Genomic DNA, 22,321 nt, shown 5'->3' with positions numbered 1-22,321 from the left:
CACACACACACACACACACACACACACACACACACACACACGCACACACACACACATACACGTAAACACACACATACACACACGCACACACATACGCACACACACACATACACACACGTAAAGACACACATACACACACACACACACACACACACACACACACACGTAAAAAAAAGGCATTTTTATCAATGCAAATTTTGTGTGTGTGTGTGAGAGAGAGAGAGAGAGAGAGAGAGAGAGAGAGAGAGAGAGAGAGAGAGAGAGAGAGAGAGAGAGAGAGAGAGAGGCCAGGTGGGGACCACAAGGTCAGAATCTTACATTTGTGACCATCAAGAAATGTCAGACTCTTAGTTTGGGACCACAAGGTACCTGAGGCTATGCTCCTGGTTGGTACTTGGTACCTGAGGCTATGCTCCTGGTTGGTACTGGGTACCTGAGGCTATGCTCCTGGCTGGTACTAGGTGCCTGCGGCTATGCTCCTGGTTGGTACTGGGTACCTGAGGCTATGCTCCTGGCTGGTACTGGGTACCTGAGGCTATGCTCCTGGTTGGTACTGGGTACCTGAGGCTATGCTCCTGGTTGGTACTGGGTACCTGAGGCTATGCTCCTGGTAACACTAGCGCACCAGAGGTTACGATCCTGGTACCACAGTACCTACACCGGAGGATGACCCGTGGAGTATTGGGGACCCTAAGTCTGGTCACTCGTGGAGTATTGGGGACCCAAGTCTGGTCACTCGTGGAGTATTGGGGCCCCTAAGTCGGGTCACTCGTGGAGTATTGGGGACTCAAGTCTGGTCACTCGTGGAGTATTGGGGACTCAAGTCTGGTCACTCGTGGAGTATTGGGGACCCAAGTCTGGTCACTCGTGGAGTATTGGGGACCCAAGTCTGGTCACTCATGGAGTATTGGGGACCCAAGTCTGGTCACTCGTGGAGTATTGGGGACCTAAGTCTGGTCACTCGTGGAGTATTGGGGACCCAAGTCTGGTCACTCGTGAAGGCTTGGAGGCCTAAGTCTACTCAGCTCGTGAAGCCCTTGCCGTCGTATCTCCTGTGGAAGGCGGGGCAGCAGGGGCGGCTCGCGTGCCTGCCTCAGATCAGGAGGGGCCTATTCCCATCGCCTCGAGGCAGAGAGGACGAGGGTCAGGCCTGGAAAGAGGGAGAGAGGGAGGGAGAGAGGGACTGAGGGAGGGAGAGAGGGAGGAAGGGAGAGAGGGACTGAGGGAGGGAAAGAGGGAGGGAGGGAGAGTGAGGGAGAGTGAGAGAACTGGACCAGATCGCTTCAGGGGGTGAAGTGGAGGCGAGCCAGAAGAGGTGTCGCAACCCTCCACCACCAGAACTCTGGCAGGAGCAAAGACTATACACCATTAAGCCACAAACGTGGCTGAAATGATTTTCTGTCATACTCATTACCTGCGACACAGACCGGGACAATAGTGACAATATTAACATCCTGGCATTCCAATTTTTTTTTCCATCTTTGCAGGGATTCGACTAATGTCCTCCTTGCCCAGAATGTCCCCCGGGGTCTTTGTAATGAGATCATGAAATATTTTCCATTTATTCTCTCATGACAATTTTCCCCTGGAGCGCCTGCCCGGCGCTACCTCACAGCCATTCACCTGTCGGATGATGGAACAGGAGAGGGATGGGGCCTCCTGCTTGACTACCATCCTCTTTCCATCTATATAGATTAGGCATGTACTACTCTCCTGCTTCTGTCGTCTCTCCTTCCCAATGGGTCTTCTGCTTAACGATCCTGTCTCCATCCACGTCAATTAGGAATGTAGGATCCCACTACTGCAACCACCATTCAGCAGTTAACCTCGTCTTAACCCCATCATGTCCCCCATTACCTGGCTTTCCCATCTAGTTTCCCTCAGCAGTAACCTCGTCTTAACCCCATCATGTCCCCCATTACCTGGCTTTCCCATCTAGTTTCCCTCAGCAGTAACCTCGTCTTAAACCCATCGTATGTCCCCCATTACCTGGTTCTCCCATCTACTGTCCCTCAGCAGTTAACCTCGGCTTAAACCCATCGTATGTCCCCCCATTATCTGGCTTTCCCAGATATTGTCCTGCAGCTGAAATCCTCGCGTCAGGTCACCCATTAGGTCACCCATTACCTGGCTCTCCCACGGATTAACAACAGTAGCTCTCTCAGTCACCGTGGTCCGCCACGGGCCGCTCAACATCAGATATAGAGGAGGGGGAAGGAACTGTACTGGTCACAGGTGCGTCTTGAGCCGCGTACCACTCGATATAACTCTCTCTCTCTCTCTCTTACGATGAAGGAGGAGAGTACGCTTGCTTCTGACAACCGCAGGTTCGTATGCGAGGTCCTCCCGACGCAGCTAGGCAGAGGCCAGAGCTCGACCCAACGCCACCGATCTGGTCGTTAGGGTAATAGTCTGATGCCTCCGTCCATCTGTCAGGTCCACTCCCCTCCCACTGTCCCATGTCTTACCTGTCGATCCCGCTAACTTATCTGTCTTTTGATGCTCGGAGCAAAGAACCTCTGGCGCTACAAGGTAAGCAGGCAAGAGTCACAGAAGATAAAGTCTTCATGAGGCCAACTAGTTAATAGTTAGAGAGAGTAACGCACCTACAAGACCAACCACGTAACACTGACTGACAGTAACGCAATCAGCTGCGGGAGGGAGGGCCGTCCGCGTGGGCTGGAGACATCAGATATACCGCTCACATACTTGGGTATGCTCGTGTGGCTGAAGAGGAGCAACACGGACATACCATCTGAAGGCTAAACCCATCCTGTAATGCAGGATCACTAGTTTAAACCAATCTGCTGAGGTCTTTGCTGTGTAAAACCCACACATGAGACCACAAGTACATGTATGCATGTAAATACAATACAAAACCACGTAGAAAATACCATACACAACCACTTAGGAAATAGATGTGCACAGGCCAGCGTCGGGACTCGAGATCCGTGAATTCGGGTACCCATTTCTGGACGTGTGTCCTCGACAGCATCACCTGCCTCGGCTCTGTGGTGCACCGGGGGGTAACTTGTGGCTTTCCTAAGGTCCCTGTGAGTGACCCAGGACACGGGTCCAGGGCAGGGGGACCAGGGCAAGGGGGGGAGGGGTTGTTTCAGGGCAAAGGGGAGGCATAGTGTGTGTTGGGGGTGCGCGCGCCCCACTGCCTCACATCCCCGCCACAGCAGCAGGCAGTAGGGGTCGAACCCTCGACGCGAAAGGACGTGTGTGTGAGTGTGTGTGTGTGTGAGAGTGACGGGTTTCGGTACACCGGACTTGCGCTAAAACGTGTTCGTCTCACGAGCTTACGAGAGTCGGGGAGAGGTGCGCGAATGTGTCGCTGCCGCCCGTGCCCAGTGTCGCGTCCTTAGGTCCCTTAGTGTACGGCACGACCTCATGGGAAGGTAAAACTTGAGGAGCCGCGTAGTCCCTCACCTGTAGCTTCTCCTGTAGCGGCAGGAGGCTGGGCTCCGTGGTGGGGGTCCGTGCCGCCGTCCCACACACCACCCTGGCAGGAGCAAGATCATAATGAGCAGGTGTGTCCCGCTGCAGGTGACACTTTAGTTATGTCGCAAGTTAAAGGTGACGGGAGGCGGACGATGGACTGGCCGACCCCGGCGTCTGCACCAGGTACCTCCTTCCCAGGTAACTCCCCCTCACTCTCTCTCGCTCTCTCTCTCTCTATCTCTATCTCTCTCTCTCTCTCTCTCTCTCTCTCTCTCTCTCTCTCTCTCTCTCTCTCTCTCTCCATCAAAACCCCCCCATCACCCTTCGTCTGTCTTTATCCCACTCTCCATCACCCTTTGTCTCTCTACCCATCCCTCCATCACCCCTCGTCTCTACCCTTCCCTCCAGCATCCTTTGTCTCTCTACCCTTCCCTCCACCATCCCTTGTCCCCCTCTCTCCCTCCTTTCCCTCCTTCCATCCTTATCTTCCCTCATTCTATGATCTCGCCTTCTCTTCCCTCCGTTTCTATACTTCTCCATCAATTGAAACTGACTCCATCACTATATATATATATATATATATATATATATATATATATATATATATATATATATATATATATATATATGTATGTATATCTGGCATCTATCTCCACGATATCTCCCCTTCCCCCTGCACTTATCATCTCTCGCTCCAACAATGCAACACTGTATCTCTCCCTCTACAACACTATCTCTCATCCCTTCAACACCAGTTCCCCTTCCTCCAGTATCATATCTCTCCCCTACCAACTCTGTCTCTCCTATCTCCAACACTATCTCTCCCTCTCCCACACTCTATTATCTCCATTTCCTCCAACAATGTTTCATCTCCCTCCAGCATCGTATTTCCCCCTCCAAAACAGTATCTCTCCTCCCCTTCCATAACACCGTCTCTTCCCCATCAATACTGTATCTCTCGTTACTCCAACGATCTCTCTCTCTCTCTCTCTCTCTCTCTCTCTCTCTCTCTCTCTCTCTCTCTCTCTCTCTCTCTCTCTCTCTCCTTCAAAACTGTGTTTCTATCCTCCAAATTCTTCCTCTCTTCCTTCAACAACGTAGCTCTACCTCTCCAATACTCTGCATCTCCTCCCTCCAAAATTATACATTTCCCTCCAACACTGTATCTCATCCTCTCTTTTACACCGTATATCTCTTCGTCCTCCAACACTATCTCTTCCCTCCAACACAATCTACTCCTTTCAACAATATCTATCCTTCAAATCCTCCAAAACAGTATCTCCCTTTCCTCCAACACAGCATCTGTCTTCCCTCCAGCACAATATCTCTCCCGCTACAACACTGTATCTCTCCTTCTCCAACACTATGTCTCACCTCGACGCAACACCTGATCTCTCCCCCTCTAAACACTGTATACATTCCCTTCCAGTACTGTATCTCACCTCCCAAACACTGTATCTTTCCTCCTCCAACACTGTATCTTTCCTCCTCCAACACTGTATCTCTCTTTCCAACACTGTATCTCTCCTCCTCAACACCGTATCTCTCCTCACCAATACTATATCTCTCCTCCCTCTAACACCGTATCTCTTCTCCTCCTAACAGTGTATCTGTACACCCTCCCCCCTCTCCAACAATATCTCACCTCCAGCCAACACGGTATCTGTCCTCCAACACTGTGCCTCCCTGGCCTCCAACACTGTACCTCCCTGTCCTCCAACACTGTGGCTCCCTGGCCTCCAACACTGTGCCTCCCTGTCCTCCAACACTGTACCTCCCTGTCCTCCAACACTGTACCTCCCTGGCCTCCAACACTGTACCTCCCTGTCCTCCAACACTGTACCTCCCTGGCCTCCAACACTGTACCTCCCTGGCCTCCAACACTGTACCTCCCTGTCTTCCAACACTGTACCTCCCTGGCCTCCAACACTGTACCTCCCTGTCCTCCAACACTGTACCTCCCTGGCCTCCAACACTGTACCTCCCTGGCCTCCAACACTATCTCCCATCTCACCCCCCGCCCCCCATGTCTCTCTCTCGCTTCCGTCTATGGGTCTACTTCCTTTTCTCTCTCTTAGTCTCTCTTTAGTTCTCTCCCATTGTGTCTTTGTCCTTCGTGCGCCTCTCTCTCTCTCTCTCTCTCTCTCTCTCTCTCTCTCTCTCTCTCTCTCTCTCTCTCCCCGCTTTGATGTGTGGCAAGCGACGATCCTCGCTGCTTATCTCTCTCTCCCCCACTCTCTCTCTCTCACCCTCATTCACTCTCACCTCTCACGTGGACTAAAAAGTAAACTTTGTGTAGGGCCAGTGAGTGTGTGTGTGTGTGTGTGTGTGTGTGTGTGTGTGTGTGTGTGTGTGTGTGTGTGTGTGTGTGTGTGTGTTTCGTTTCCTTAGAGTAAACAGATGCGTATATTACACAAATGTTTGTATACACGGTTATACATCTGTTGTACATGAAATGACTGTTTATGCATATTTGTGCGCGCGCGCGTATGTGTGTGTGTGTGTGTGTGTGTGTGTTGTGTGTGTGTGTGTGTGTGTGTTGTGTGTTGTGTTGGTGTGTAGTGCTTTGGCTACTTGTACGTGTAATTTCATCGGGAACACAGACACCCACACCCTCTCTCTCCTACCAGGTACAGCTGGCCTCGAGGAAACCTACATACATCTTAATAAAAAAAGAAAAACAAAAACACAAATACAATATGGCGGATGAATCAAAAATGTCAAAAATCAAAAAATCGTAATAAAACGGTCATAGATTTAGCCAAGTAAAAACCTTATTAAAACCCCTCCAAGTAAAAACCTTATTAAAAACCCTGCAAGTAAAAACCTTATTAAAAACCCTGCAAGTAAAAATCTTATTAAAAACCCTGCAAGTAAAAACCTTATCAAAAATCCTGCAAGTAAAAACCTTATTAAAACTCCTCCAAGTAAAAACCTTATTAAAAACCCTCCAACTAAAAACCTTATTAAAAACCCTGCAAGTAAAAACTTTAGAAAACCCCTCCAAGTAAAAACCTTATTAAAACCCCTCCAAGTAAGAACCTTATTAAAACCCCTCCAAAGTAAAAACCTTATTAAAAACCCTGCAAGTAAAAACCTTATCAAAAACCCTCCAAGTAAAAACCTTATTAAAAACCCTGCAAGTAAAAACCTTATTAAAACTCCTCCAAGTAAAAACCTTATTAAAAACCCTCCAACTAAAAACCTTATTAAAAATCCTGCAAGTAAAAACTTTAGAAAACCCCTCCAAGTAAAAACCTTATTAAAACCCCTCCAAGTAAAAACCTTATTAAAACCCCTCCAAAGTAAAAACCTTATTAAAAACCCTGCAAGTAAAAACCTTATTAAAAACCTCTGTTGTGGGAGGGAGGCGCGTGTTCTGAAGCTCCCACATCGTCTTCCTCACCCACGATTACCATCCTGTGAGGGAAAGAAAAAAAAGCAGGGGACTAACAGGGGGGGGGGGGGGAATGAAGGAAGGAATGAAGAGAGAGAGTTTATACTAGGGTTTTGATGAAGGAAGGAATGAAGAGAGATGTTTGTACTAGGCTTTAAGTGAAGGAAGGAATGAAGAGAGATGTTTGTACTAGGCTTTAAGTGAAGGAAGGAATGAAGAGAGGGAGTTTATACTAGGGTTTTGATGAAGGAAGGAATGAAGAGAGGGGTTTATACTAGGCTTTAAATGAAGGAATTAATGAAAAGATGGGTTTAGACGAGGATTTAAGTGAAGTAAGGAAAGAAGAGAGGAGTTTAGGCTTTGAATAAAGTAAGGAATGAAGAGAGGAGTTTAGACTAGGCTTTAAATGAAGGAGGGAATGAAGAGACAGGGTTTATACTAGGCTTTAAATGAAGGAAGGAATGAAGAGAGAGGGTTTTCTACTAAGCTTTAAATGAAGGAAGGAATGAAGAGAGAGGGTTTTATACTAGGCTTTAAATGAAGGAATGAAGGAAGAGGGGTTTACACCAGGCTTTAAAGGAATGAAGGAAGAGGGGTTTAAACTAGGCTTTAAATGAAGGAAGGAATGAAGAGAGAGGGTTTTATACTAGGCTTTAAATGAAGGAAGGAATGAAGAGAGAGGGGTTTATACTAGGCTTTAAATGAAGGAAGGAATGAAGAGAGAGGGTTTTAAACCAGGCTTTAAATGAAGGAAGGAAGAGAGAGGGTTTTAAACTGGGCTTTAAATGAAGGAAGGAATGAAGAGAGAAGGTTTTATACTAGGCTTTAAATGAAGGAAGGAATGAAGAGAGAGGGTTTTAAACCAGGCTTTAAATGAAGGAAGAAATGAAGAGAGAGGGTTTTAAACTGGGCTTTAAATGAAGGAAGGAATGAAGAGAGAAGGTTTTATACTAGGCTTTAAATGAAGGAAGGAATGGAGAGAGGGTTTTAAACTAGGCTTTAAATGAAAGAAGGAATGAAGAGAGAGGGTTTTAGACTAGGCCTTAATTGAAGGAAGGAATGAAGAGAGAGGGTTTTAGACTAGGCCTTAATTGAAGGAAGGAATGAAGAGAGAGGGTTTTAAACACCCTGGACTTTTTATCATCGTTTGTCCAACATTAGCGACACGGGAATGAAGCTGAAAAATATGAGTTTTCACAGACATGTTAAGTGAGGTCTCTCCTGCGTAGGCCAGTCTCTTATTTGTCTATCTATCTATCTATTCGTCTATCTACCTATCTATCTATCTGTTTATCTATCTTTCTATGTACAACGCTTTCTCAGACGTGATGTTGTAAGATGAGGTCTCTCTTAGCTTGGCCAGTATCTTATCTATCTTATTTGTCTATCTATCTATCTATTAATCCATCTATGTCTATCTATCTATCTACTTCGGTTTCACAGATTTGATGTAAGATGAGGTCTCTCTCTTGGCTTGGCGAGAATCTGATCTATTTGTCTGTGCATCTATCTATTTATCTATCTATCCATCTATCTACTCCGCTTTCCAGTATTTCATCTGTCTATCTATCTATCAAGTGCATGTGTGTGTGTGTACGTGTGTGTGTGTTGCATCTTTCAAAGTGTACATTGATGGATGGCTGGGGCCTTCCTAAGGGCTTTGGGGCCTTGAGGGAACCAAGGGTGACCCATGTCTGTAGTGTTGACCACATCTGGAGGGTCTCTGTCTGCAGTTTACATCATGGTTGCCTTCAAGTCCGTACCATATTCATGGGGTGGCAGTTTTGCTCAGCCATGAACGCACTCGTTTAACCTCACGTCATCCGTGCTCTTGCCACAAATCACTCAGTGTTATGGTATTATTCATTTACGACGTAGAGAATAATCTTATTATATATATTCTTTCTTCTTTCATACTATTCGCCATTTCCCGCCTCAGAGAGGTAGCGTTAAGAACAGAGGACTGGGCCTTTGAGAGAATATCCTCACCTGGCCCCCTTCACCGTTCCTTCTGGAAAATTAAAAAAAAACGAGAGGGAAGGATTTCCAGCCCCCCGCTCCCTCCCCTTTTAGTCGCCTTCTACGACACGCAGGGAATACGTGGGAAGTGGTAGAGGATGTGTGGATCAGGTGTTTGCTTTGAAGAATGTATGTGAGAAATACTTAAAAAAGCAAATGGATTTGTATGTAGCATTTATGGATCTGGAGAAGGCATATGATAGAGTTGATAGAGATGCTCTGTGGAAGGTATTAAGAATATATGGTGTGGGAGGCAAGTTGTTAGAAGCAGTGAAAAGTTTTTATCGAGGATGTAAGGCATGTGTACGTGTAGGAAGAGAGGAAAGTGATTGGTTCTCAGTGAATGTAGGTTTGCGGCAGGGGTGTGTGATGTCTCCATGGTTGTTTAATTTGTTTATGGATGGGGCTGTTAGGGAGGTGAATACAAGAGTTTTGGAAAGAGGGGCAAGTATGAAGTCTGTTGGGGATGAGAGAGCTTGGGAAGTGAGTCAGTTGTTGTTCGCTGATGATACAGCGCTGGTGGCTGATTCATGTGAGAAACTGCAGAAGCTGGTGACGGAGTTTGGTAAAGTGTGTGAAAGAAGAAAGTTAAGAGTAAATGTGAATAAGAGCAAGGTTATTAGGTACAGTAGGGTTGAGGGTCAAGTCAATTGGGAGGTGAGTTTGAATGGAGAAAAACTGGAGGAAGTGAAGTGTTTTAGATATCTGGGAGTGGATCTGGCAGCGGATGGAACCATGGAAGCGGAAGTGGATCATAGGGTGGGGGAGGGGGCGAAAATGCTGGGAGCCTTGAAGAATGTGTGGAAGTCGAGAACATTATCTCGGAAAGCAAAAATGGGTATGTTTGAAGGAATAGTGGTTCCAACAATGTTGTATGGTTGCGAGGCGTGGGCTATGGATAGAGTTGTGCGCAGGAGGATGAATGTGCTGGAAATGAGATGTTTGAGGACAATGTGTGGTGTGAGGTGGTTTGATCGAGTAAGTAACGTAAGGGTAAGAGAGATGTGTGGAAATAAAAAGAGCGTGGTTGAGAGAGCAGAAGAGGGTGTTTTGAAATGGTTTGGGCACATGGAGAGAATGAGTGAGGAAAGATTGACCAAGAGGATATATGTGTCGGAGGTGGAGGGAACGAGGAGAAGAGGGAGACCAAATTGGAGGTGGAAAGATGGAGTGAAAAAGATTTTGTGTGATCGGGGCCTGAACATGCAGGAGGGTGAAAGGAGGGCAAGGAATAGAGTGAATTGGAGCGATGTGGTATACCGGGGTTGACGTGCTGTCAGTGGATTGAAGCAAGGCATGTGAAGCGTCTGGGGTAAACCATGGAAAACTGTGTAGGTATGTATATTTGCGTGTGTGGACGTATGTATATACATGTGTATGGGGGGGGGGGGTTGGGCCATTTCTTTCGTCTGTTTCCTTGCGCTACCTCGCAAACGCGGGAGACAGCGACAAAGTATAATAAAAAAAAATAAAATATATATATATATATATATATATATATATATATATATATATATATATATATATATATATATATATATATATATATATATGGAGGAGAGGAAGGGTGGCGGAGGTGAAGAGATGAGGGTATATATGACCACATGCTCGTGCAACTGCTCACCTCTGATTGTCTGGAAGGTTGCCAGCAGCTGTACAGACAGTGGGTCTGGTACGCCCTTCCTCCCTCCCCTGTGCACAGCTCATGGTTTGATATGGTCTGTTACCAAGCTCTTGGTGTTACTGTGTGTGTGTGTGTGTGTGTGTGTGTGTGTGTGTGTGTGTGTGTCGGAGGAGGGGAGCGTGATTCTAAAAAACGTGCTCTTGCGGTATTTGCGAAGTGGATGACAAAAAAATAGCTGAGTGATGTACATGTGGATGGAATTTGAAAAATGTTTGATGGTGGAGATGGTTCAAGGGATGGGGCCCCCACGAGTGTAGAACTCCCTCCCCGTACAGTGCAAGAGATGGGGCCCCCACGAGTGTAGAACTCCCTCCCCGTACAGTGCAAGAGATGGGGCCCCCACGAGTGTAGAACTCCCTCCCCGTACAGTGCAAGAGATGGGGCCCCCACGAGTGTAGAACTCCCTCCCCGTACAGTACAAGAGATGGGCCCCCACGAGTGTAGAACTCCCTCCCCGTACAGTGCAAGAGATGGGGCCCCACGAGTGTAGAACTCCCTCCCCGTACAGTACAAGAGATGGGGCCCCTACGAGTGTAGAACTCCCTCTCCGTACAGTACAAGAGGTGGGGCCCCACGAGTGTAGAACTCCCTCCTCGTACAGTGCAAGAGATGGGACCCCCACGAGTGTAGAACTCCCTCCCCGTACAGTGCAAGAGATGGGGTCTCGCTCAAAGGATCGTACCGTCGTGCTTATGGATTGTACCGTCGTGCTCAAAGTATGGAAATGTCGTGCTTCAAGGATAGTACCGTCGTACTCAAAGGATCGCACCGTCATGCTTAAGGATCGTACCGTCGTACTCAAAGGATCGTACCGTCGTACCCAAAGGATCGTACTGTCGTACCCAAAGGATTGTAGTCGTACTCAAAGGATCGCACCGTCGTAATCAAAGGATCGTACCGTCATACCCAAAGGATCGTACCGTCGTACTCAAAGGATCGTATCGTCGTACCCAAAGGATCGTACTGTCGTACCCAAAGGATTGTAGTCGTACTCAAAGGATCGTACCGTCGTACTCAAAGGATCGTACCATCGCACCCAAAGGATCGTACTGCTGTGCTCAAAGCATCGTATCGCCGGCGACGCCAGGAGCTGACGGAAAGACACCTGATGGGGGGGGCACGTGAGGAAAAGACACCTGAGGGGGGCCCCCCACGTGAGGGAAACACAACTGAGGGCCCCCCACGTGAGGAAAAGACACCTGAGGGGGGCCCCCACGTGAGGAAAAGACACCTGAGGGGGGCCCCCACGTGAGGAAAAGACACCTGAGGGGGCCCCCCACGTGAGGAAAAGACACCTGAGGGGGCCCCCACGTGAGGAAAAGACACCTGAGGGGGGCCCCCACGTGAGGAAAAGACACCTGAGGGGGGCCCCCACGTGAGGAAAAGACACCTGATGGGGGGCCCCCACGTGAGGAAAAGACACCTGAGGGGGGCCCCCACGTGAGGAAAAGACACCTGAGGGGGGCCCCCCACGTGAGGAAAAGACACCTGAGGGGGCCCCCCACGTGAGGAAAAGACACCTGAGGGGGCCCCCACGTGAGGGAAAGACACCTGAGGGGGCCCCCACGTGAGGAAAAGACACCTGAGGGGGGCCCCCACGTGAGGAAAAGACACCTGAGGGGGGGGCCCCACGTGAGGAAAAGACACCTAAGGGGGGCCCCCCACGTGAGGAAAAGACACCTGAGGGGGCCCCCCACGTGAGGAAAAGACACCTGAGGGGGCCCCCCACGTGAGGAAAAGACACCTGAGGGGGCCCCCACGTGAGGAAAAGACACCTGAGGGGGGCCCCACGTGAGGAAAAGACACCTGAGGGGGCCCCCCACGTGAGGAAAAGACACCTGAGGGGGCCCCCCACGTGAGGAAAAGACACCTGAGGGGGCCCCCCACGTGTGGAAAAGACACCTGAGGGGGCCCCCCACGTGAGGAAAAGACACCTGAGGGGGCCCCCCACGTGAGGAAAAGACACCTGAGGGGGCCCACGTGTGGAAAAGACAACAGACTCATGATAATCTTCACAAGTTGACCACCGATAATTTCTCCTGCTGGATCACTTTACTGATATCTCCTGAAGTTCACCTCTTCCGGGTCTCTCTCTCTCTCTCTCTCTCTCTCTCTCTCTCTCTCTCTCTCTCTCTCTCTCTCTCTCTCTCTCTCTCTCTCTCAAAAGTGGGGGGCCGGGTCATGACCCCACGACGCATACCTGGTGGTGACGCCAGACACACACACACACACACACAGACACACACACACACACACACACAGACACACAGACACACACACACACACACGGACGGACGCAACGGCCGGACGCCCTCCCACGACACAGCGACGCCCTCCCACGACACAGCGACGCCCTCCCGCCACACAGCGACGCCCTCCCACGACACAGCGACGCCCTCCCACGACACAGCGACGCCCTCCCGCCACACAGCGACGCCCTCCCACGACACAGCGACGCCCTCCCACGACACAGCGACGCCCTCCCGCCACACAGCGACGCCCTCCCACGACACAGCGACGCCCTCCCACGACACAGCGACGCCCTCCCGCCACACATCGACGCCCTGCCGCCACACAGCCTCCGTCTGCCGACCACAGCCAGCATCAACACGCGACGCTCCGGGGGCGGGGGATAACAAAATCGGCCTCCCGGAAGCCGATCTGACTCATCCCCATGATGAGTAAGATGATGAGGAAGGAGGAGGAAGGAGGAGGAGGAAGGGGAGATGAGTCAGGACAGTGCTATCCCGGCTCAGGGGGGTCGGTGGGCCGGCCAGTGTTAAGGTTGGGCCAAACACCGCCTCAACACCTGCCAATAATACTCGCTGTATTAAGACGTTACTGGACAGAGAAATACATCTCTTTTTCTTTTTTTTTTGGATTTTAGCGGAGACGGTACGGGCAACTGAGGCCCTAATCATGCCATTCTATTATCGCTACACACACACACACACACACACACATATATATATATATATATATATATATATATATATATATATATATATATATATATATATACCCTAGCTTGAGCCAGGTACCCATATTTTATCGACCAAACCTCTAGGAATGGATGAACAGCTGGGTTGACTGTGGGCTGACTGCTGCAACCAGGATTCGAACCAATGCCATGCTTTACCTTGGGCGAGGGGGCGGCGGCCCGTGAATGCGTCACGGTCAGGAACGCTAACCTGTCTGGTGTTGTGTAAGACCTTCTGTAGGTTACAATTCTAGGGAAAACGAAATCGCTAATGTTTACAAGAGTCGAGGCAAACCACATGGACTATGGCTAAACCTAGCAGTCAGCGTCGTAATGAGCGACCCACTTGGCCAGAGCTCACATCGAGACAGCGTTCCAGATGGTCACGAGCAAAGGTGTGTTATGCCTGGGCGTCAGATGTGCTTGATATTAATATATGTGTCTGATGGAGTGCGCTAGAAAGCTCCCCGCTATGGTGGCAACACTGCCGCTAACCACCCCTCTATGGTGACAATACTGCCGCTAACCTCCCCGCTATAGTGGCAACACTGCCGCTAACCACCCCTCTATGGTGACAATACTGACGCTAACCTCCCCGCTATGGTGGCACCACCGCCGCTAACCTCTGCGCTACGGTGGCAACATTGCCGCTAACATCTCCGCTATGGTGGCAACAATGCCGCTAACCTCACCACTAAGGTGGCAACGCTGCCGCTAACCTCCTAGCTATGGTGGCAACACTGCCGCTAACCTCCCCGCTATGGTGGCAACGCTGCCGCTAACCTCAAATATTAGCGGACGCTCTGTACAAAAATACTGTGAATGGTTTGGTTAGATGGTTATACCTAAGTTATATTTAAGTGGTTAGATTAAGCAGTTACGATCAATTGGGTCATAGTTTAGATGTAAGGAAGTACAGGGTTCGTAGATCATGTAGCATAAAACCGCTATCTTCTTGTACGATGTTGCTAAAGTGACAGACCTGACCAAAGGGTTGTGCTGTCGTGCTCAAGAGTCGTACCGTCGTGCTCAAGGGTCGTACCGTCGTGCTCAAGGGTCGTACCGTCGTGCTCAAGGGTAGTACCGTCGTGTTCAAGGGTCGTGCTTAAGGGTCGTACCGTGGTGTTCAAGAGTCGTACCGTCGTGCTCAAGGGTCGTACCGTCGTGCTCAAGAGTCGTACCGTCGTGCTCAAGGGTCGTACCGTCGTGCTCAAAGGGTACATTAACTTTTCCCCCTGATCAATGGTAACTATGATCCCCTTCCCCTTGATCAAGGGTAACATTGATTCCCCCTTAACAAGGGTAACTATGATCCCTCTTGCCCCTGATCAAAGGTAACTTTGATTCCCCCTGATCAAGGGTAACTATGATCCCCTTCCCCCTGATCAAGGGTAACTTTGATTCCCCCTGATCAAGGGTAACTATGATCCCTCTTGCCCCCGATCAAGGCTATCTTTGACCCCCCTCCTACTGATCAAGGGTAACTATAATCCCCCTTCCCCCCTGTTCAAGGGTAACTATAATCCCCCTTCCCCCCTGTTCAAGGGTAACTATAATCCCCCTTCCCCCTGTTCAAGGGTAACTATGATCCCCCTTCCCCCTGTTCAAGGGTAACTATGATCCCCCTATCCCCTGATCAAGAGTAACTATTATATCATCAATTCGAGCGTCAATGATATCTACAAATAAACAGAGTTGAATTTTGTATTTTTTTTTTGTATTCTGTTTATTTTACCCGCAGGCGTGGTACGGATGAGCGAGCGGTTCTCTCTGTTATTTAGAAAAAAAAAAAAACACGTCAATTGGCAGTAATTAATGTCTGAAAACAACTGTGCAGCCCTTGAACACACCGGTTCGGCCCTTGAACACAACGTTGCTACCCTTGAGCACAACTGTGCGGCCCTTGAACAAAACGGTGCAGCCCTTGAACACAACGGTTCGGCCCTTGAACACAACGGTGCTACCCTTGAGCACAACGGTTCGGCCCTTGAACAAAACGGTGCAGCCCTTGAACACAACGGTTCGGCCCTTGAACACAACGGTTCGGCCCTTGAACACAACGGTGCTACCCTTGAACACAACTGTGCGGCCCTTGAACAAAACGGTGCAGCCCTTGAACACAACGGTTCGGCCCTTGAACACATCGGTTCGGCCCTTGAACACAACGGATCGGCCCTTGAACACAACGGTTCGGCCCTTGAACACAACGGTGCAGCCTTTGAACACAACGGTTCGGCCCTTGAAACAACGGTTCGGCCCTTGAACACAACGGTTAGGCCCTTGAACACAACGGTTCGGCCCTTGAACACAACGGTTCGGCCCTTGAACACAACGGTGCAGCCCTTGAACACAACGGTTCGGCCCTTGAACACAACTGTGCGGCCCTTGAACACAATGGTGCTGCCCTTGAACACAACTGTGCTACCCTTGAGCACAACTGTGTGACCCTTGAGCAAGACGATATAACCCTTGAGTCTGATGACATGACCTTACAACTGGCCTTTTTAAGGGTCAGGTCAAAGGCCAGGGCTAATGATACTCACCTGGTCGTTCGGCCGTGTTCAGTGAGTTAATCCCTGACATGCTTGTGTGATGTTCGTGTGAACGCCCAACTCACACTGAACAAACATGGAGAGCCAACACAGCGTACGTCATTTTGAGACGATGTACGACTGCAGAGAACGCTCAGGCGATGGAGGGGCCTGGAGGGTCCGGCCCCTTACTAGTGTAGAACTCCCTCCTCTCCCCGGTGGAGTGCAAATATGTGGTTACATGGCGATACCCCAGGGGCCTCAGACCCCATTAAGTCCCCGCTACACAGCGTGGCACAGACGCCCAGCCTTCAGCGGAGCGCAGACGCCCAACCTTCAGCGTGGCACAGACGCCCAGCCTTCAGCGTGGCACAGATGCTCAACCTTCAGAGTAGCACAGACGCCCAGCCTTCAGTGAGGCACAGACGCCCAGCCTTCAGTGAGGCACAGACGCTCAACCTTCAGAGTAGCACAGACGCCCAACCCTCAGAGTAGCACAGACGCCCAACCTTCAGCGTAGCACAGAGGGCCAATCTTCAGCGTGGAACACAGCGGCTCTCCTCGCATTCCAATATGACCGATGATTGTGGAGGTCGTAGAGACATGGGGGGAGTGAACGACTGCACGAAAATAAGTGGTTCATCATACTGCCGGCACAGGTTAAGCTCAACCTCACCGTGACCCGAACAGTGCTTACATCCGTGGTAGCCGACCCAATTAGCTCAAACGACTGATGTTGCTCGTGATGGGCAATCAGCTGGAATCATGGGGATCGTATATACATATGTATCTTCACAGAAGAGTAGGAATTACTACTGCTATTTGGATTTGCTCTCACTGTATATCAAACTGACTGTTATATTTCTTTCTCCTGTCCCCCATGATGATGTGATCATTATGCGAAAGTGCACTTGGGAACTTATCGTGTATCATTTCCCCGTGGAATCATAGGTGTATATATATATATGATCACACTAGTCCGTGATAGTTATGAAGGTGAAATCGCGATTCGGTAGGAGTTCTGATAATTCCATTTACCGCGTTGTCTCCAATACATACTGCGCTACATGTTTCCACGGAGACAATCCGCCTCTTCAGGCGCAAACAATTCATAAAAGTTTTTAAAATCCCAACGCACACACACACACACACACACACACACACACACACACACACACACTGCCACGCCTGTCACCGCCATACCGAGGTATACAACGCTGGCCTGACAGTTAAAAGGGCCAGGGGACTGGGTTGGGACATGGCCGGCCAAGTGAGTGACTGGCCAAGTGCATGTAAGGCCAGATTAACAGACTGGCCGATAACCTAAAATTCCTGGTGGTGTTAGAACAAAGGAACTGCGAAATCTCATCTGGCACCTCCCATCGAGCAGAATAATAATGCCATCAATGAGAACAGATGACAGACTGACTACACAAGAGATGGCGGGTGTACCATCCTACACCTCTCACTGTACATTAATAATATAGCGACTGCGGGACGCGGGGGATGACAGTGACGCACTCTGCAGGTGTCTTCATGACTGGTGCAGGGAGGTGTCACAACTTATCGCTGCTCATGCTGAGGGGTAACAGGATGGGACGGGTATGTATATTCTGTTCCAAATGCGGATGCCATCTTGTACATGAGTTCTATCTTTACACACACACACACACACACACACACACACACACACACACACACACACACACACACACACAGACACAGATACACACACACACACACACACACACACAAACACATTACAGGACCGGTCGATTCCGAGCGGTCCTGGGGACGACATTCTACCTACGGTCAGCCCAAGCCGTTCATCCTCCCCCTCAGGACTGGTGGATAACTGGGCATCTGGGCTTAGGCTGGGGTGTACGTATACATCCTGTATGCGAGTCCGTCCGTCTGGCTGTATACTGTCTGTGTAACGGTTCCAAAGACCATCTTCAGTACTATGCTTTAACTAATCTTTCTCTCTTACTTTCTTTTCATTCAATTAATTCTAAGATGTCTCTGTTTTTGTTGACCACGTTGTTTACCTCCTAATGTTTGCCAGACCTTTGTATAATGTCTACGCTCGCACACTGTGATACAAGGTAAACTTTATATATATATATATATATTTTTTTTTCAAACTATTCGCCATTTCCCGCGTTAGCGAGGTAGCGTTAAGAACAGAGAACTGGGCCACTGAGGGAATATCCTCACCTGGCCCCCTTCTCTGTTCCTTCTTTTGGAAAATTAAAAAAAAATTGAGAGGGGAGGATTTCCAGCCCCCCGCTCCCTCCCCTTTTAGTCGCCTTCTACGACACGCAGGGAATACGTGGGAAGTATTCTTTCTCCCCTATCCCCAGGGATATATATATATATATATATATATATATATATATATATATATATATATATATATATATATATATATATATATATGTAAAGGGAGAAATGTTTGTAAATTTTCATTTCTTGGCCCAAAACAAAAGAACATCATCTACATGCATAATCTAAATTGCTTAGAGGGTAAGATATCCCTTAGCAACTTTGTTTCAAACAATTCCACGTACATTTTACTTAATACTGATGAAAGGTTACCCATTGCCATACCAAATTTCTGAGCATAATACTCTACATTAAACTGAAATACACAGTCTTTTATACACAATTTCATCAATTCAATAAAAACAGACTTTGGAAGAACAGGCAAATGAGTATTATGCAAGACATCTACTAAATATCCTAAAAGGTCATCAACAGGAACTTTTGTCAACAGAAATGAAACATCAAAGCTAACCAGTTTGAAATCAAAATCAACACAGATATCATTAAGCTTGTTAACTAAACCTGCATTGTTCATGATACTAAAATCTGATATCATACACACTAATGGGCTTGATAAAGAAACTAACCACTTCGACAATTCATATGTGATGGAGTCCACTGAATTCACCGTGGGTCTTGCTGGAAAATTTGGTTTATGTGTTTTGTCCCCTTCACTGCCATATATATAGTTATGGATTAGGTCATTAAATGTGATTACTGTCAACCCATATATGATATTATCGGAGTACGTGTACTATGGAGAGAAGAGAGTGAGGTGTTTATATGTATGTAAGCATAACCAACACCTGTTGTGAGGTATGCCACAACACGTGTTGGGAGGTATAACACCACACCTGTTGAGAGGTATAACACACCTGTTGTGAGGTACGCCACAACACGTGTTGAGAGGTATACCACAACACCTGTTGTGAGGTATAACACAACAACTGTCGTAAGGTATTCGCTTTTTAAGATGGCAGATATAGTCAGTCATGTGGCGGAGTTTGGTGGTATACTGGAAGACGAGGTGAGGTTGGAGCAGGACCAGCCGTGCGCAGAGGAGCATGGTTACAGGTCAAGGGGATGGAATAGCTTTACGCATGGAGAGGAATATATAGAAGTGGATCGGACGAGAGACATACATGATCATACCCAAGAGTCGTACTGTACGGGGGAAATGAGGAAGAATGAATATCACAAACACGTCGAAAATGTGGAGGAATTCCAAAAACAAAAAGAGACATTTGGACTGGTATGTACGACGAAAATGCTGAGTGAACGAACGGTGACAAAGGTTATGTGAGAGAGAGAGAGAGAGAGAGAGAGAGAGAGAGAGAGAGAGAGAGAGAGAGAGAGAGAGAGAGAGAGAGAGTGAAGACTCTGAGGGCAAAGGTACAGTTGAATGGTGAGTGGGTTGGAGAGGGTCACAGACTTCAAATACACGAGAGAATATATTCAGTGAGGACAGTAGGGCTGGGGTGGGTGGTGGAGTATCGGAGAGTGAAGTGTTGACAAGTGCCTCGAATACTGGAACTCTCATACAGACTACTAAAAAGAAAAAAGAAAAAAGTCCTGTTTCGATCTTGAGTTTACTGTAAAAGAAAAAAAAAAACTCGTCATAAAGCATTTAATGCACAAATTCTAATATGATTAAAGGTCTTGGCGATGATGTAATTTAAACCTCAAAATGGATTGCCTTAACGGTAATTCTCCCAAGTTTCGAACGTTCTTACGATATGAAAATGCTTTGGAATGAGTTTCTAAATAACTTACATGAGTAATATTAAGAAATCCTTCGACTCTGTATGTTCGGGAACACTGTTATTACTTGAACATTAATTCTATATTCATCTAAATATTTGGACACCTCTCTTAACTGCCATGTCGCAACTATATATATATATATATATATATATATATATATATATATATATATATATATATATATATATATATATAATCAGCTGTATTTGACCCTAAATGGAAAACATTTTCCTTGTGGTCGAGACCATTTCAGAGTAATCAAAATCTACAAATTGGAATTTTCTAACTGAACAAACCTAGTTATGCATCATTATTTATTCCGTTAATTTAAATGGCTTTATAGCAAATTCTGATTCAGAACCAAATGTATTTGATTTGCCTTACGTTTCAAATGATATACAGTGTATCCAGTTTAAATTATGTTCTTCATTTGGGCTGTAGCTATTTTTAATTGACTTACAGATTAAAGGAACTGATACTTTTTTTTTTTCAAACGAGCAATCAAAATTTATGAAGGATCATTTTAACTTTCACACAAAGGGACCTTTGCAATTAACATTCGTAAAACATTCAGGTTGGCTCAGGTCTATTTTCCTGCAGTGCATATTTTGGCATCCACCACTGCTTCAGGGAAATGCTGAGACAACACTTGAATTACCACACGTTCTCCCAAAGACTTTACGAACCACACAGGTGTTACAGAAAACTACTCCTTCCGAGAATGATCATTTCTAGTATAATAATAATAATAATGATAATAATAATAATAATAATAATAATAATAATGATGATAACAATAATAATAATGACAGTAATGATGATGATAATAATAATAATAATAATAATAATAATAATAATAATAATAATAATAATAATAATTATAATAATGAGAAAAATAACATCATTATTATAACAAAAGGCTGGCATATGGTTTACCCCCCCACACCCCAACCCATCCTGTAAGATTTCCACCGCAACTGTGACTTAAAAAAGTAAGACAGTTAAGTGTAAAGTGGAGGGAACACTTCAGCCGTAACCCTATTTGCGTCGTCAAACATGGCCGGTCGCGCAACAGGAAAATGCAACGGGGTGTAATTTTAAGCTGCAGAGACGCATTTAAAAAAAAAAAAAGTTCGTCTGAGTATGTGAATGGACTGCGGGAAACAATGCACTAAAACAAATAGACAGGAGAATAGTGAACAAAAAAGGGGGAAAGATAAAGTCTAAGATGACAGATTTTCTCTGTGGAATATTGTAAGAAGGTTCAGAGAACCAGTAGGAGCTTACAAGAGTATTCGAATTTGTACCAGCGCAGGTTTAAGCCAGCAACACTTCCAGGCATAAGTTGGCTATCACCAAGTGCAACATATTGTGCCCATGGTTGAGTCGTCTTAAGAGTGAAGGAACTGAACTAAGCCGAAAAAACTTTAATTCTTGTAATGTCAGCGCCATCACATGTAAGCAACAGAGGTCAAAAGGCTTTGCAAATAACATAACGTCAAGTCAAAGCTCAGAAACAAGTCTGACTGAACAAACACGTCTCACTTTAGGGTGAAGTGGTCTGTATGTGATACGTGTTGAAATCAAAATGAAGAGCTCAGGGTTGACCTATATACCATCCAAATTACAACACTGATCCTGATTAAAAGTATTTCTAACTGGCGCATCCTACACTAGTCTGCACTATACTGCATGGTATATCATCTTTATTGACCTTATTGTATTTCTACATGACTGAGTAATGCTACGTCATGTCCCGTCTTATAATATCATCATATCTTTCTTTAAAATCGTAACTGCTTTAGGCATGATAGCTTAACGCTCCTCTAATACGCTAGCACCAAATGCTGGCTATGTGACATGGCTACCACTCATTTCGCTCCACGCTGTAGCTTACTTTATTCCGCACTGTACTTTACTGTATCCTTGCATACCCTGGTGAATAACGACTGACGTCATACCTCAGAACTAATGATAAAAGTCAAGCCACCTCGTGAGCAGGTGCACACCTACATTTCATAAACGAGTGACACCGTCCTTTATGTGAATTTCAACCTCAGGTTAACGTTAGTTTTCAAAGCAACATACAAGAACCAAGAACATACAAGAACCATAAGGTATCTGAGGAGTTCATATGTTTTTCAGTAAGTTTTACTAGATTATGAATTAGGACT

At 47.0% G+C, this 22,321-nt stretch overlaps 1 protein-coding gene across 2 annotated transcripts in view; it reads left to right on the top strand.

Moving 5' to 3' along the window:
* The first annotated feature begins 3,214 nt into the window (after positions 1–3,214).
* The window catches only part of LOC139761965 (uncharacterized), a 247,630-nt gene continuing 228,523 nt past the window's right edge, over positions 3,215–22,321 (top strand). Inside the window, exon 1 of one of the 2 annotated variants that reach the window (XM_071686695.1) lies at positions 3,215–3,630. The gene's annotated coding sequence lies outside the window, so the exon portion shown is untranslated. Of the gene's footprint in view, positions 3,646–22,321 lie in introns of both variants that reach the window. The other variant, XM_071686694.1, reaches the window with a different exon arrangement.

Source organism: Panulirus ornatus, chromosome 42 (assembly GCF_036320965.1).
Source record: "Panulirus ornatus isolate Po-2019 chromosome 42, ASM3632096v1, whole genome shotgun sequence".
In the NCBI taxonomy this organism is placed as follows: Eukaryota; Metazoa; Arthropoda; class Malacostraca; order Decapoda; family Palinuridae; genus Panulirus; species Panulirus ornatus.
Note: the sequence above shows the minus strand (reverse complement) of the source record. Positions and strands in the feature narration are given on the sequence as shown.